At 32.6% G+C, this 17,767-nt stretch overlaps 1 long non-coding RNA gene across 1 annotated transcript in view; it reads right to left on the reverse strand.

Moving 5' to 3' along the window:
* The window catches only part of LOC118204430 (uncharacterized), a 53,443-nt gene extending 43,628 nt beyond the window's left edge, over positions 1-9,815 (reverse strand). Inside the window, exon 1 of the long non-coding RNA XR_015042614.1 lies at positions 9,673-9,815. This is a non-coding gene — a long non-coding RNA (uncharacterized LOC118204430). The remainder of the gene's footprint in view (positions 1-9,672) is intronic.
* Between the last annotated feature and the right edge of the window lie 7,952 nt (positions 9,816-17,767).

Consider the following 17,767-nt stretch of genomic DNA (forward strand, 5'->3'; position numbering starts at 1 on the left):
GCATTAGCGGAAAAAAAGTCACTTCATTCCTACTTTCAACTAATTTTAACAAAGTGCGTAAACCACATTAGATGTTATTATCGCTTTCAACAAATATGCCAAATTTCAAAACGCGTCAATATATAAATACACGTATATCTTTGGAAATTTTGAATAAAAAGCTCTAATTTTTTGCAGGGATGCTTAGAAATACATCTACTTTAAGATGATGGTAAAAATTTTATACATTATAATTCAATTTTGTTTTCGAAAATTTATAAAAATTATTTAAAAATACAAATTTAAAAAAATAAATCAGAAGAAATGGGCCTTAAATTTTGAAATGTGAAAGGAAGAATAAAATAAGTTTAATAAAAAAAGAGATATTAATAAATATAGTATACCAATCTCAACATTAAAGAGCTAAAATTTTGAGAGCTACTATTTTAAAAATTACTCACTACTGTCCCCCCTCTTTTTTTTCTTTGCGCAGTGTACATTTATGCAAAATATTCATTATTTACTTACTTTAAATATAATTCAGTGCGATAATTGGTGTCAATAACTTAAAAAACGATACGCCGTTTATAGTGAACCGACACAAATTACCGTTTCCAAACTAATAGCCCTTCTTCACTAAAAAAGCCCTTTTGGGCGCAATATAAAATCTGAAAAGCTTTCAGATTTTTTATTTAGTTTTTAGAAGTGATTTTTTATTAAAATACTTAAATAACAAGTGTCTTATTAAAAATATGCGTCGGTCATATTCTTTATACATTTACTGGAAACACGTGCTTTTTTAATTACTACAATATTGATAATGAGATTTTAATACAAAGATAATAATTCCTTGCTTAATCGTCTTTAGATCTATGATAATTTCTCATCTTTTTCTTTTTAACAGTACGTTGTGAACTTTTATTGTCAGCAGAGAACATAGCTAATACTTTACTTCGAGAAAAACCGGCATGCTTATCTTCACTGTCAACATGACGTCTTTGCAAAGAACATGCGTCATCAGTTAACTAGTTGCATATGCTTAAAGTGTGCTGTAGGCTGTCCATCTATTTATGATCTGATCTTAAAGATAAATATTCAAGACAAAGCCTGAGGCTTAAGAAAAAGATTAGTAATTTTTCATTCTCCCCGTTTTCTTCTTTTAAGCCACGGTTAATATCTTTTCGTTAGCTATAGTCACAATGCTCAAGAAATATATCTACTTAATTTAAATAAACTCGCATTTTTATTTAATGTATTTACTATAAATAGCTATTTGTTAGTTGTTTGTTATATTACTATAAATAGCTATTTGCTATATTACTGTAAATAGCTGTAAGGATTGTAGTGGAAATCTGGGAATTCATTCTAGATATTATGTAGATTGGTGGTCTGAAATTCAAACTGTACGCGGCCTGTATGCATGATCTGAAAGTAGTCAAAGGGCCGGAACTGTTTTAGCAAAATGAAAGCATTTTTTTACAAGATAAGAATTTTTACAGTAATTAAAATTTTGCTTGCGATGGGGATGCATGTAAAAGTAAAATAGAAACAATGACACAATCAAAAATTCAAATTTATACTTATTTTACATCTGAAATCTATATGTTGCCATCTGTAAGAAATTTTTGTAGGTTAAATTTTATAATTCAAACGTATTAATAATTAAATAATACTTTTTGAGACTGACATTTATTTTAAATTATTCTAAATACATTCATTGCCATAAAAATTTGCGCACCAAGAAAGAGTACTCAGAATGAAACGAAATTTTACATAGGTAAGTACTACTTTGATATAAGTAAGTGATTAGAAAATAAAAGCAAAACGTATCATTTATTGCAGAAAAAAGTACACATGAAGGGAAGTTTTAGTACTCTGTTTGGACCACCTCTAGGACAAATGCACGATGCGATACGAGCGGGCATTGAGGCATACAATTTCCGTATAGTGTCCTGAGACATCTCGTTCCACAGTTGCTGTAAACGCGCCTCTAGTTCGGCCAATCTCGCGGGCTATCCAACTTGCCGTACCAAATGATCCCAGGTATGCTCGATTGGTGACAAATCTGGGAATCGAGCAGGCCAGGTAAGGGTATTAATGTGGCGGAAGCAGCCTTGTGAGATTCGTGCTGTGTTTGGCAGAGCATTGTCTTGTTTAAAACAGGCTTCTGGGAGCCCTGCCATGAGTCGCAACAGATGTGGCTGAAGGATGTCATGGACGTACCGCTGGCCTGTCATTGTGCCATGGATCAATATTAGGAGTGACAGTATATCGTAAGCAATGGCACCCCATACCATCACACCAACTGTGGGAATGGTGTGTCGCTGTAAAGCGAAGGCAGGATTGAGGCATTCACAACGGGGACTCCACACACGAACATGATTGTCATCACTGGTCAAATTGAGTCTACCATGGCAATACTTCGAATGTCGAAGTTCAGATTTTGAACGGGAAGGTGCAGTTGCCCCTTGCTCCCTATTTTTAACTTCGCTAATTTTTCTACTGCACCTTCACGCTCAAAATCTGAACTTCGAATGTATTCGAAGTTCAGATAATCAATCATTTTTAAAGCCAAAAATGAACAATTACAAACATATAAGAGTAAAGAAACTGAGATCACTGAGCCAAGTAACACAAGTAACAGTGGGGATATATACACATATACATATATACTAGAAAGCCCGGCGGTCATGCGAAATGACGCTGTTCTAGGTATTATAAATTGTAATTAAAATGATTTGTGCAAAGGTGTCTGCTAATTCAAACTGAATTAGGCAGGACAGGCGGCGAGGACGCCCCTTTGCATACTGCCCCAAGGGGTTTCTCCCTTCTGCTTGCTTAATTGCTTAAAGTAGAGTGCAATTAAGGAAACCACTGACGGTACATTTCTTAAGACATATCGGCGACAAACAGACACTTAAGCCGCATGTAATAAAGATATTTATTTATTTCATTTTATTTGTTTTTTTATCCTTGCCGGTTTTTGCCAGTTGCATATTTCCGAATTCTATTATATATAGATGTTAAATTTATTTATTAAATGTTAAATGCACGTGCTCTAGTATTTTTAATTTTTCCTCCTTAGCTTTCTCATAATATTCGTCACGCGCTGCACTGCACGGGAAATAAAAGAAATTACAGTTACGCAAGCAACTAATAAACTATTGGCGACAAACGCTTAAGCCGCTTATATATATATATAGATACATATATTTGTATACTTTTGGTGCGGCCGATTGCAACCAAAATACGAGGTGCACATCTACATGTTATAGCAGTCCTATATACAAAATGTCGACGTTCTGAGGCTACTCGTTTTTGAGTTATGCGAGATACATACGTACGTACACACAGACGCCTCGAAATATTCTCTTCAGAATTCATTTAAAATTAGTTTTGTAATTTTTTTGGGGGAAAAGAGTATTTTATTCAGTCCTTACATACAGATATCACGCAAAAACATCGTTAAATTGCATTCGAGAGAGGTGAAAATGAATATTTTCGTTGAAATATGATGCCTGAAACTTTTCGCGATCACAATACTTCCTTTTTACTTCGTACAAGGAAATAAAAACGGCTCTTTACGCTAAGCAGTATAACTGTAATTTTTAGCTGTTATATAAGCGTAACTGTTTTCTATGTATTTTTACTTACTATTTATTACAACAAATATACGAAAATAGAATATAAATTATTAAAAAATTAAAATTTTAAATTTCAGTAATAAATTTTCTATTATTCTACATAATACTATTTAGGAATGATTAATTAATATAATATTATATATAAAAAGGACGATCTTTGAATTTTACGACTCATATAATCATAAATATCTATTCGCAATGACAGAATTTTATTAGAAATCTATTAAATGAGTAGCTATTTGTAATGTATAAAAACCATAATAACATGACGCGTATTTATCACTATATTCCATCATGAACCAAATAAAGTATGTTTTAAATTCTTACAGATATATATGATAGATTTTAATGGTTTTAGTACATATATCTAAGTTTTCCAAAGACAAGAATGCAATTTAAGCAGATTTCATCTCATTAAGGAAGGAGTTATAGAAGCAGTTTCTTTTGTTGATTAACAACTTCGCTGCTCACTTTTTTTTGTAAGGGAAGCACTCAAAATTTTCAATGATTGTTTCATGTAGGACTATTGAAAAAAAAAAGCGTACAGGAAGGATACCTTGTGCTTCCAATAGAATGAATTGACCTGAAGTCTTAAATTCTCTTGTGCCAGCTAATGTCACAGGTAATTTTCTGTTTTTGAAACATTTGCTTAGCAAAATAAATTCATTCTCTAAGACATAATATGACACTTCAAATACTCTCTCTCCTTTTTTTTCTGGCAAAATTAAGCCATCAAGAGTCTTAGCTACTGAAGCTAAGCCTAATTTATTATGCCGATGTCTGTATAGCATAGATTCATAGTCTGTACATCATCATCATAGATTTCACAGATTCAAACTTCAGGATTTCTGTTATGTGATGTAGTCGTAAATCTTGTGATATTCTATCAAGAATATCATTATAAATTTTTTGCACTGGAGTAAATTCGCCACGATTTCCCCCCTTTTTTTTACAATCTTGATCATAGCTATGTCAGGAATGCAGAGATGAATTCCTACTTACAATACAGAAACTTCAAAATTTTTCAGTGAAATTCCGTTGCAGCGACTTTTTTTGGCAAATCCAAGGCTCACTGACATTTTAAAAATTTGTGTCTAATACATATGATTTACCTTGAATATTATAGCTGAATGACCACGTGTGGTTTCCATAAATTCAGGTTTCGATGAATTCGTGCCCAAGATTTAAAACGAGATAAAGGAAAATATCGAGATTAAAGGTCAGAATAATCACATATGATTGAAAATAGATTTGCATTTCACACCTGTGCATCGTTCTGAAATTACTTCGTAGCAGTTGCTGTATTAATCAGAAGATAAACTGTAATAAGCTATTTATTATTTATCACGTAACGTTCATCGTCTCAACCAATGACGCTTTCAACAACGACGTTTTGAAAAGGGAATGAGTCGGAGAATACTCAGCCTTCCGTCAAAAAGAGTTCTGATGAGGTAAGTGTGGGGGAGAACAGTGGATGAAACTGGAAAGATTTTGTCAGCAGAGGTAACTGCTGAGGGGGATGGGTATAGCTGCAAATGAAATGACTCGATTTTGATCACGGGATGAAAAGTGAATAGACGAAACGAGAAATTCTCCCTGCCCCCTTGCTGACATCGTGCAGATTACAATACATAGACTGTCGTTGATTAAACGCCATTTTCACTTTTCTTAAAAAAAAAACTTTTTAAACAACAAAAAAGAGCCATCTAAACTCTGATATTTTACTTTTATATAGTGCGTCATTCTAGTACGTTAATAAAAATTATAACAGTTGGGAATTGAATCCAAATTGTTATAATTTTTTAATTATCCTGTACATTGTACTGTAAAACCTTGAACGACCGTTGACATTTGAATCCTGATTTTTTTCCCCTGGAACGACCTAAGAATCGACTAATAGTTAAACTAAGGTCAACAGACAAACCACTTCTATCCATCTTACATTTTTCACATAAGAAAGTCAATCGATTCGACCTTTATTGACTTGAACCGTTGACTAACACCGCTTTAACACCGTAGTGCGACCGGATGCGTCTTTCGCGATAAGATTAATCGATATTCATTGCTCGTTTTACTTGCTGGGTGGTTCGGTTTATTTTTCTTCGTAGAATAAGAATGAGAACGAATTTGTTTCCTTGATGCAGCTTATTTTGTTAAATTATTTCAAGGTCAAAGATTACTTAGTTTCTAAAGCAAGGCCAGCTGCAGAACTGATGCAGCCGGTAGGTCGCGTCTGGCGGCAGAATAGAATATAGGGGCGACAAAATTTTTGGAATTTAGCAAGTATCAGGTAAGAAATCTAAAGAAGAAGAAATGTTTAGAATTTAAGGAGAGGCACTGGGTGGCCGAACATAGCGAGGGCAAAAATTTAAGAATTTACGGAGACACCAAGCTGCATGCAGGTTTTTGGGCCAGAGATCGCGCCGGACGGCATAACGCAAATCGTTATCCTTATTCCAAAGTAAAATTCAATTTAAATTAATTTAAGAATAAAAAGAAGTTCTTAAGTTCACTATTATATTGCTTTGTTATGACGTGGAGCTAATTATTTGGCTCGAAGAATTATTCAATACTCTTTTATTCAAATGAAAGAATTCGAGGATGACACAAAGGAGACGGAAAATAAATTCACAAATACGAAATCTTAAATGAATATATCAGAAGTGGAGTATATTTCTTTATAAATTATTTAAAAGGTAGAAAGTAATATTAGCTTAGCAAACAAGCGTATTAAATTTCAGGATCCTTCTGATTATATTCTCTGTTCTTATTGGTAATTTGTGAAGTTATACAGCTATACGATATGATGAGGGATAAAGTAATCTAGATTTACTGATCTATAAATGCCCCATCAACCACTTGTTTCATAAATTATGATCCAGAACTCTGTTATATATGTTACTTCTCTAACATTTAGATAACTTTATCTAAATGTTAGCGAAGTCTTTTTCCAGATTGCCACTTCAGTTTTGGTTTCTAAATATGTGAATAACGCGTTGTATATCATATAGCATTTGTGAATTCATCTGAAAACTAATTAACATACATAACTTGCAAAAGAAGTATGAAAGAAGCTTGTCTTTAAGTTAAAAAGCAAGGAAAATTAATTAAAGAAAATGACTAAGCATAGAGTTTATGGATACGGGTTGTAAATGAAAAATATAGAAAAGTGAATTGAATAAAATAAATTTACCTAGATGAAAACAGTGCAGTATTTTTATTGTTAGCGGATACAGCTCCAAAGGATGCCAGAAAAATTTACGTTACTAAAACATTTTCAAAGTCATGACTTGTATTCACGTTACCTATAAAAAGTTTCCTTCAACCCTTTGGCTACTGATGGGACATATATGTCCTATTAAAAGTTTAAAAAGTACTGCTCATTTAAAAAGTACTTAGAACCTCCTGAATATTGGGGATCATCTTCCAATAGTTGCGAAATTAAGACGCCGCTATATTCGTTGTACACAAATGAATAATGAACATAGAGAAAAAAACAAATATGTGTTGCCCAGTGTATAATGCTGAGTTATGCAAAGAATGCTTTAACCTGTACCATACGATGTAAAACCTATTTAATATAATAAAGTTTTCCAAAATAATAGGTATGCTTATTGCAAGTCGATCGCTACGTGTGGGACATATGTATCCCAACATTGACTACGGCTGGGACATACATGTGCCAGCCTTTCGTCTAAAAACTGTTTGTAAAAAAAAAAAAAAAAAAAAAAAAAAAAAAAAAAATTCTAAATTTACTTTATTTATATTTATCACTTTTATTATTTATGCTAAATTTACTAGGATAGATAACGAAGTAAAAGAATTGTTTTTTAAATTCGCAGTCAAAGGGCTTAGGCAAACCAATCACAGTGATCTGAATCCAATTCAAAATACCTGTGGTCAGCGGTTTTATAGTTTGTGCGCTGGTAGTCTTATCTTGCTGAAACTTCTAATTCAGTTTATTTCGCTAATCGTAATTGGCATAAAATAGATTACTGCTGTGATCATTTATTTTTACACCTCTTCTGTACTATACGTTCAATTCACAGTCAACACATTTATTATCACATAAAGCGTGTACTGCCTGCATCGCGCTAAAATAACTATAGTATGAGACATCTTTCTGCAGCAAAATGATATCTAGAATTTCTTGCATTCTGATATAATTTTTCAGATTAAATTTTCACCAGATCCGTTTAAATGTATTTTAAACTGGAGGGTGCCAACAGTCAATATATATATATATATATATATGTGTGTGTGTGTGTGTGTGTGTAATAAGATGACTTGGTAGAAGTAAGTTGCAACGGATCGGCGGTGGTTCTCTGCTTCATAACTTGAAGACAATTTGATTGCGTAGTTAAAGCGATGGATGCATAAACCAAAAAACTTGCACATATGGCATAAATTCCACAAATAATTTTATTTTTTGTATAATGCACATTATCATAGGTACGCTATACACCGCCAATTTTGTACAGATTGCATCTACTTAAAGGACGAAATTAGAAAAGTAAAATCTGCATGGATAGTGGCAAGGCGACAAAAGCGTCTGGAAGCAGAAGGAAGGACAGAAGAAGGAGAGTTGCGACCCAATTAACCTTTTATAACGCATTCCATTTCAGATCACATAACAGTTTAATGTACAAGTTTTGGGTTCTAATCGATAAGTGCGCAGTAGAGTAGATGACGCATCTTTTTTGTTTAGTTAGAAAATTTATTGCTCTGCTTTTTTTTAGGATGGAGACAGGAGTTAAAGGGTATTAATTTATTATTTGAAAGCTGGATTTTATATTTTACATATTCCCCCCTTCAAGAAGAAAAGGGCTGAGTGAGAGAAAAAGGTTTTAGTGAGAAAGCATTAAAACATTAGCGAATAAAAAGAAATAATTTGAAAAATAAAAATCATGAAATTTTGACCAAAATAATTATTTACATAATCGCAAAACATAAACTTGGATAATATTTTAGAGTCCTATTAAAATTTTTCAGTCCAAAAGTCTTTGTATTTTAGAGTCCACATAATTAGATTTTTTTTTCAGGGAAGACTTTGCAAAGCTTTGAACACAATATCACAGTTGTAAAAATTTTTCACGCACATTACTTATTTTGAAAAATCACAAAAATTTTCAAAATTTTCATAACATAATTAATATTTATTATTAAAACTTATATTTTAACATCACAAATTTTATAACAGTATTATTAAAATTATGGTTTTGCTGTTATTGTTACATTTCTAATTTTATTATTTTACACAAAACCTGAAGACCCCACAGCTTTCTCTAATACAAACACTTTCATCTGTTAAGCAAATCCACTTAAAACTGACTATATACTATATCATGAGCGCTAACGCTTGCTTTGGTAGTTGCTTATAAAGTCCTCCGTTCTTGTTTAAATTTAAGGCAACTGGCCTTTTGAGCTGCACTATACATTCCATTTATCAAAAAAAATTAACCGCACTCCATTTATATATAAAAAATTAAATATGAAAAAATAAGGTGGGAGCCTTCAAAGTTTATATTTTCTTATATGAAGAGGTTAAAAGAAACAAATAACAGAGATAAAAACAGGGCTTCTGTTTTGAACCAGCACTGCCTCACTATACTCTTATCTTTACATGTAATTATACGTTTTTTTTATAAAATGTTTAGTATTTTTGTATGCATCATAACTGTACTCAGTATTCTAAATATTACATATTTTCTACATCATATTCAAAACAAAATTTTGTATCCATTTTTCTGTACCAGTGCTTCAAAATTAACTCATTCCTTTTTCACATTTAGCTCATTCTTAAAATAATTCAAAGCTCTTAAAATTCAAAATTTTAAACAATAATCTCATTTCTAATTATTCCTATAGTAATTTTAATAACCTTCCTTAAATAAACCAATTATAAATCTTTAAATTCGTTAGTTAATTATGTAAAGCAATTAGGAAATTTAAATTTTGGTATCATAAAATTTTAATCATTTTCATAAAAATAGTACTTAAAAATTAGATACTTAAATTTTAAAGAAGCAGTTAATTAAAAATCACTTACTTCATGGTAATGAAAAATGTTTAGCATACATCATTTTCAAAATAACATTAAGTAAACTCTCAAAATTTGTAAATAAAAAAAAAATATTGGAAATACTGAGTCATTTTTTTAAACAATAGCAAAGCAATGCAAACAAACCAATGCAAATTAAACGTGAGGAATATTTCACTAAATTTAGATGCAAAATTTAAAATTCGTTGCGTAATTTTTATTTTCTGAACCTCTGAAACGAACAGCATTTAATTTAGGCTATAAAATAGCTGAAGAATATAGGTTAATATGAAGGATCGATGCTGCACACTTAAAACGGATGTAAACGAAACATCAGCCTAATAACCTTGAACCATTTGTTAATATTTTAAGATGGAAGATTTTTCGTTTTACTTCCAATTTAAATTATCACTAATCGTAAAGCAGAAATAGATTGCAAGTCCAAGCAGGATAGGACAGGACTAAGTGTGGGAAGCACCAAACCTCGCCATTGGCAAAACTGGTGTCGCTCCTTTACACTAAACGTCTTGAGATGAACACCTACACAGGGCGTACTTACGCCACGCATCGGTGTTAACTGAAATGTGCAGAGAGAATTTGTGGTACGGGAGATACAGTTGCTGATGACAATGACATTACAAATACAATACTATACATTACAGTTGATGGTGAAATTATAAATATAAATATACACAAATGTACACAAATAAACACAAATAAACAAATAGAATTGAATGGAAAAACATTAAACATAATTAACTTGATTAAGTTATTGTGATATTAATGTGATGTTTTTGGGAACCACACCTGTACATGGATGCACGTATGCGTGATACAGTATTTACAGAATTCGTGAATCTGAATAACGAATGTATAGTTGTCTCATGGTCGCAGTATCCATAAAAGACACCAAAAAATGCAACTTCATTTGTAAAAATAAACTCTGTTCGCCCTGGCTTTAGTAAGGAAATAAATCATATATTATTCAGTGATACATTGTCAAAATATTTACTGCGGTTTTCCATTTAGTAAGAAATTGGATAATCACAAGGAATTAATTCGCAACAGAAACATCCTCGACCTAAAAATCTAAAAACTTTAATCGATATCTGACAATCGTTTTGTAATAATAATTGTTTCCTCAGAATACGTGAAAGTCTGAGAGACGTCGAAGTAGAATTTGTTCTTATGAGGAGAGCTTAGGATTTTGCACAATTTTTTTTATTTGCTTCCGGGCACAAAAACAAGAGCAACACCGTCCATTCATCCGTTTTGTTTCCTGGAATTGTCTATTGTCTCTCAAGTTAAGATATCAAAGTTTTGTACAGTCAGGCGTGAAATAGATCGATTTCAAATTTTTCATGGATGTCTGCACGCCAGAAATAAATTTCATTTTTCATATTAGAACATGTAACATTAAAACATGTAACTTTTTTGGACTATTTCAACAACAGACCTCCCCTCCCCCATAAGAAGTTTTTGAAGGCAGAAGAATGTGGGCGACAATTCTGAATCCATGACTGAAAAGTATTTTACTCAATTTTTTTAATTGAGTCTCATAGATATTTCTTATAATTAAAAATATACAGATGAGAGCTTCAAATGTTTCAATGCATAGCTAAAAATATATTTTAATTTCAGAACTAGTTTTATTTTTGTACAAGCAGCATAAACACTTTTTGAAGTCAGAAGAATTCTGATGAAGATCGTTCTGTGTTTGTAAACAGAGTAAAAGATTATTTTAATTCCAACAGTTAAGATTTTTCCCAATAAGCTTCATAAATATTCTTGAAAATAAAAAGAAAAGAAATAAGATCCTTGAATGCTTTTCCAAAAATGCAATGGCTGAAAGATAATTTAACTTGACTGGATAATTTCTTTAAACGTATGTTGAAATACTAAATACCGACAAAACCTTCGAATACTTGAGCTTAGTATAACTTCAGCAGTGAGATTTGTTTTCCGATTACGTGTTATAAATTTCTTTACTCTACGTGTTCTTTGGAATCAGAAAAATACCTCAGATGTCTAAGGAGATGTCTTCAGATGTGTGAAGTAAATTTTTTATATGTCTAAGGAACTAATTAAAGTTAAACTAAAGAGTGAGAAGAATATAAATTAGATTTTCGAATGCTAGATGCGATGACCGAAAACAAGTTTAGTTGATAACTTGATGTAAATCAAGCATTATGGATTCTTGTTAAAGAATTTAAATATTTCATGTAAATAAAAAAATACGCTTACAGTGTTTTACTGATTCTTTCACACATTTGCATTTTAAATAATTATGCTCTGCTAATCAGATAAAGAATAAAGTGATACAAAACTAACTAACTATTTGTTGGAAAGATAATTTGGGGCTAAATAATGGAATTAAAAACAAATAATTAAATGTTGAAATAAAACTCAGTCGACAGAAGTTTTAGCACAAAGGGGCGGTAGCCCAAAAGGGCTATTAGTCTCAAAACGGCATTTTATGGTATTCCATTATAAATGGCGAACACCATTTTAAATTGTTGCTGCCAAATATTATCGCACTATATTATATTTAGAGAAATTAAATAATGAAAAATCTGCATGAATTTATGTATGTTTCTCGCATTGTGAAAACCCCAGCTGTATCTAGAGCCATCAGATTTTAAATAACATAATCGTCCTCCCGAACATGGGCATCCGGAAGCCCAAATTCGGAATTTCGTATTCGTTTTGTTGCCTAGTTCATATTTTGTAAACCTTTAACAAATTTTTAATTAACAAATTCAGAGCGAGAAATAGCAGAACTGTACGGGAGAAACATTTTTATAATTTATTTAGTTTTTAAATATTTTTTGCCCAAAGAAACATTAGCCCAAATGCTCTCGAAACTTTTATGTATATGTAAAGGGAAAAAATGCCCCATCAAGCGTAATGTAAAATCTGAAAGCTTTCAGTTTTTTGTTTGGTTTTGAATATTTAAACCATACCCGAATTGTCTTTTTGGTAATTTTTAATATTATTTTGACGTGTTTCTCCTTCTATTTCGTGTTGCTCATAACAGTTTCATATTACTGCTAATTAAGAATTCATTTCAAATTTCCCCTTCCCGCCAATGTGCCTCTCTGAAGCAGAAAAATTATGATTAGGATAGCACTATAAATGTAAATTAATATAGGCTAAATTAATTATATGAAAATAAAGATTTTTGTTAAAATAAATGTGTATATATAAACATTTTTCATATCCTGTCGTGATTGAGCATGTGAAAGAATTTTTGATTGATGTCTGCTTTTAGATTTACCTGCTCAGGCATGGTAATTAACATCAAATCAATTTACTTTACTTCGACATTGAGTGATAGCAATAAATGAATGAGTTTAAAAAAATCTGTAACATTCTGAAGGATATAGCAATGAAAATTTTAAAACATTACAGTTTCCTGAATGAGATTATTAACTTAAATACTAAATTAGAAAACAGCAAATGTAGTAACCATATTTCAATATTTATTATTACGCGCCCATTTTAATTAACGTCATCAGTTTTTCTTAGAGCGTAAGTCCGGGATAAAACACATTTAGAAATTTTAAACAATCGCAAGCGTCATATTATTATTTCAAACAATTTATATATTTATTCTAAATCTGTCAACATCTGGCAAGAAAACAAAACCCAGTTCAAAAATTCAAAAACAATTACAGTTTAAATGACTTTATGTAATACTTATCTACGTTCCAAGAATTTTCTTCAAAAAAAACTTCAGAACATTTATTTTTTAAGGGCTATAGAAAGAGACCTCTTTATGGATTTCGTATCCTGTCAAAATTGTAAGTATTCCCTTGGAAGAAAATATTTGTTGCAAGCTGCAAATTTTGTTCCCAAACGATTATGTAAAATGAATATATAACTACATATGGAATTACAAAGTCTTTTCTTCATTAAATAAGTGCATAAGTCTCCATGGGACTATAATTTACAATGAAATTGTTTCAAAATTAAAACTTCTCTCCCGATTAGAAGCAGAACTTCGCTTATTGTTACAGGACCAGAGTTTGCATCCCAGACCAGATTTTAGATTATGATTTTTATATTTTTAAATAATAATTAAGGTTTTGAAACTTTAATAGTTAATCTATCGGAGTGTTAGACTATAATTCAAAATTTTAGATTGCAGTTTTTTCCCTATTTTTCTCATTTGATTGAACTCTTTCCTCATTTAAGCAACAAAAATTAACAAAATTCTTAATTAACAAAATCTATACATTTCGTCCCAAATTTCACTTTTATTTTGAAACCTTTGTTTAATTTTTCAGCTGTTGTATATCATTCTGAATAGAATATTTCACGGAATAATTTGTTACAGACAACTCTCATTCATCAAAATGTTTTCTGACAGAAGTTAAGCATTTCTGTAAACCTTTCTATTCCATATTGTGTTTCAAACGTATTCATTTAAAATTCCACTGATAATTAAATTGTGGTGTTCATTTCAATAAGTACGCAAGGGCCAAACTAGTGCGCAAATACGCAAGGCATAGAAACTTTAAAAAAAAATACTTTCAGAAACCATTTATTACGTGAACGCATGAAATTCTAGAAACGTACATCTAGAATGCATGGTTATTTGACTACTAACTGCATTCTTATCCAACAGGAATATTTCCGTTTCTTCCGAAGTGACATTTATAAAAATCATGTATCTCTAAGAGATGAATGGCAAGATGGGATGAACATGCAAACATTTCGTACGCAGTTAAGTACCAGCTCAAGTCCGGACAATAACACGAAGCAACATGCGACATGGCTAGCAGTGGTAGAACTTGTGATATCGGTTACACCAGAAAGCAGTAGTAACCTGGCACCAGAACGGAATCGTAGGCACGAGGAAGGTATTGTTAATCTGGGTAGCTAGTGTAAGGGGTCTTTACCTAATTACTCAGAGTCAATAATAGATGACTCTTGCATTTATACCTAATTTAAACTATAATTCATATAAGGGACTTATCTTAGGAATATGTTCAAAATTTATTTTCTGAGGAGTATCCTGAAGAAATTACTAGTTCAAAATCCAGCACTGCGTTGAGCAATTCGAATAGTGCGAAGGTTTTGATTCATAATATAAATGTTTTAGAAAACTATCGAAATTAGTCATTTAAAGTTCGTGTAATTCTGCTCAGACAAACAAGCAAACTAAAAAAAGAGAGATATAAAATCTGAATAAATTTAATTTTGATCGAAAAGCTAACTTTTATGGGATTGCAAACCACTAGATAGAATGGTGGTAAAGATGCAGTTTTTAACAAATACCAACAAGGAAATAGAATAAAAAATTAACATTTGAATACATGAATTAAATAGCTTTAATTCAAATGAAACATGAAACTCCGTTTTTAGAGGAATTATAAAATTTCAATATATGGCTTTCATCAAAGTCTCTTTAAATTTCGGCTGTTTTCAAATGCACTCTTTTTTATTTGCCCAAAAGTAAGTCCAGTCGAATTATCAATCCACAAGAAACCATGTCCTTGTGCAACTTTCGACCTGTTAAGGAATAAGTTCTTTATTCTTACATAAATTCTCACATAAAAGCAAATGGTCTTTTGAGAGCCTGCACAGTAGGTATAAAATGCTGAACGGTAGACAAGAAATTGTTCAAGCAACCAGCCCGATCCTTTCCATCAGGATTTGAGCCAGACTGAATCCTTACGAACGACTTTCTCTAATACGGTTGCAATATTTCATTTGAGTTTAATGGACAGTTGAGATTTATTTTTGAATCCTTCCTTTGAGCCTCGTTTTGTCTCGTACTTGATCTTTCCAGACATTTAAGTCGGTATTATACAGCCTCTTGGTCTGGAACTGGGTAAGCTTCGGACCACTTCGTAAAATAATCGAAAACAACAAGGATGTATTTGTTGCCATCTGTAGTCCGTGGGAAAGGTCCAATTATGTCGAGTGCAATTCGCTCGAAAGGCTCTCTTACATTGTATCGCTGCAGCCATCCCCGGCTACATCCCTTCGGTCCTTTCTTGGCAGAGCAAGCATCACAAGATCGACACCACTTCTCAACATCGATTCTTTCCGAACTCCAGAAGAAGCGTTTTCGAACCTTATTTAGTGCCTTTATATAACCACAATGCCCTGCAGTTGGACTGCTGTGTATTTATTTCAGAACATCAGGTATTCGGTTTCAAGGAAGCAGCAACAGCCATCTCTTATTAGTTCCATCGTCGCTTTCCCATAGCCAATATAAGACTCCATTTCGGAAGTGGAATGAGTCCCAGAGAGCCCAGTACCTTTTAGTTGTAGGACTGAAGACGGAAATGTCCTGCCACTAGGGTTTTGTACCGCATGATTCCTTCAGTTCTATTATTGACTTAATATCAGGATCCGCCGATTAGTCTTCTCTAACGTTTTCATCACTCCAGCCCACTTTTGATTCCAGTTTATGCGTTCTTACTGGTTCGTCGATTTGGAGTGATTAACGACGACACTTGATTAAGTATCAAAACACAATTTATATTGCCAGTGATACTCAGGAGAGTTCCAAAACACACTCACAGTTGTCGAAAAACTACGACAAACACGTTGAAACAATCAGCAACACAACCTTCAGGCCAGCAGGGTATAACGGTGAAGACAGTTTCACGGAAAAGCCCTAGAATACACCTCCCGACTCGGTTCGTTCGTTCTCAGAATTCAAAGTAGTCTCGAGACTCTCTCCACGCTACAACTCGCGATGCACTCGATAACCTCAAGGATGCACACTGTCGATGCACTAACTCGCGATACACTCGATCTCGACGACCAATTCGACACTAGACTGACGATCAAGTCTAGCCTGCTACTCCTCGTACAACCAGGGTTTATATAGCTTTCAGCCTGCCTTCGAGAACATTTTGATCCAAACCTATAAGAATTCGTTCTAGAAGGTTCTCCATCGGTCTGTGGCATATTGCCAATTTTGTCGCCAACATATATCTATGAAGAATTAGACATATATTTATGTTAAGGGTAGACGCCAAATGAGCGATTTCGTGCCAAATCTGCAACCATGCATCTCCTTGCCATTTTATGGCAAAGGTAAACCCGCCTTGCCGGGAAGCTATCTTACCGCAGCTGGGCATTTCATAACAATATTGTCAAGTTGTCAGCTGTTTTGGTGAATAATTTTAGTCTCCAAAGCAACAATTGGGCCGGTCACTGTATTACCTTAAATAGGTATTGTAACTAAATAATTGTAATTGATGTTTTGTGTAAATGTATTCGGCCCTCACAGGCCTTCCAATAATTTCGAGAAGCAGAGAGCACTAGAAAAACCTCGGCGGCCGAGTGAAAACTGTATAAGACCCGGAAAAAGCATTAATCCCTCAGTTGTTGTGAGTTTTTAATTCAGAGCGACTTCGGAGTATCGATATCTGTGAAAGCTTCTTCTTTTGGATGTGCTTCGCATTGCGTTGTGTTTAACATTTTTAGTAGTTTGAAGTGTAACTACTAATTGAACTTTGTGATACTATGAACACATGCAAGAGTATTTCTGTGGAAATTTCCAGAACTGTGAAGTACTACCTTTGATAAAATAAATTTTGTCAACCTATCGTCGGACCTATGCAGGCTAGCGCCAAGCCTAATCGGAGCCGCCGCGCAAATGTCTAGCGAGCGCCTTTATGCAGTGACGATATTAAAGGAAAACTGCTTATGGTTAGCACTTAAAATGAAACATTATTAACATAACAATATGAAAAACAAAAAAAATGTTATATTTTATCTTTCAGCTTGTCTAAATGGGCAAACATTTTGGGCTTTGTTTGATTGATGTCTGCTTTTAGATTTACCTGCTCAGGCATGGTAATTAACATCAAATCAATTTACTTTACTTCGGAATTGAGTGATAGCAATAAATGAATGAGTTTAAAAAAATCTGTAACATTCTGAAGGATATAGCAATGGAAATTTTAAAACATTACAGTTTCCTGAATGAGATTATTAACTTAAATACTAAATTAGAAAACAGCAAATGTAGTAACTATATTTCAATATTTATTATTACGCGCCCATTTTAATTAACGTCATCAGTTTTTCTCAGAGCGTAAGTCCGGGATAAAACACATTTAGAAATTTTAAGCAA

The sequence above is a fragment of the Stegodyphus dumicola genome, chromosome 8 (genome assembly GCF_044657685.1).
Source record: "Stegodyphus dumicola isolate Sdum_Otavi_A_Nest chromosome 8, ASM4465768v1".
Taxonomy (NCBI): domain Eukaryota; kingdom Metazoa; phylum Arthropoda; class Arachnida; order Araneae; family Eresidae; genus Stegodyphus; species Stegodyphus dumicola.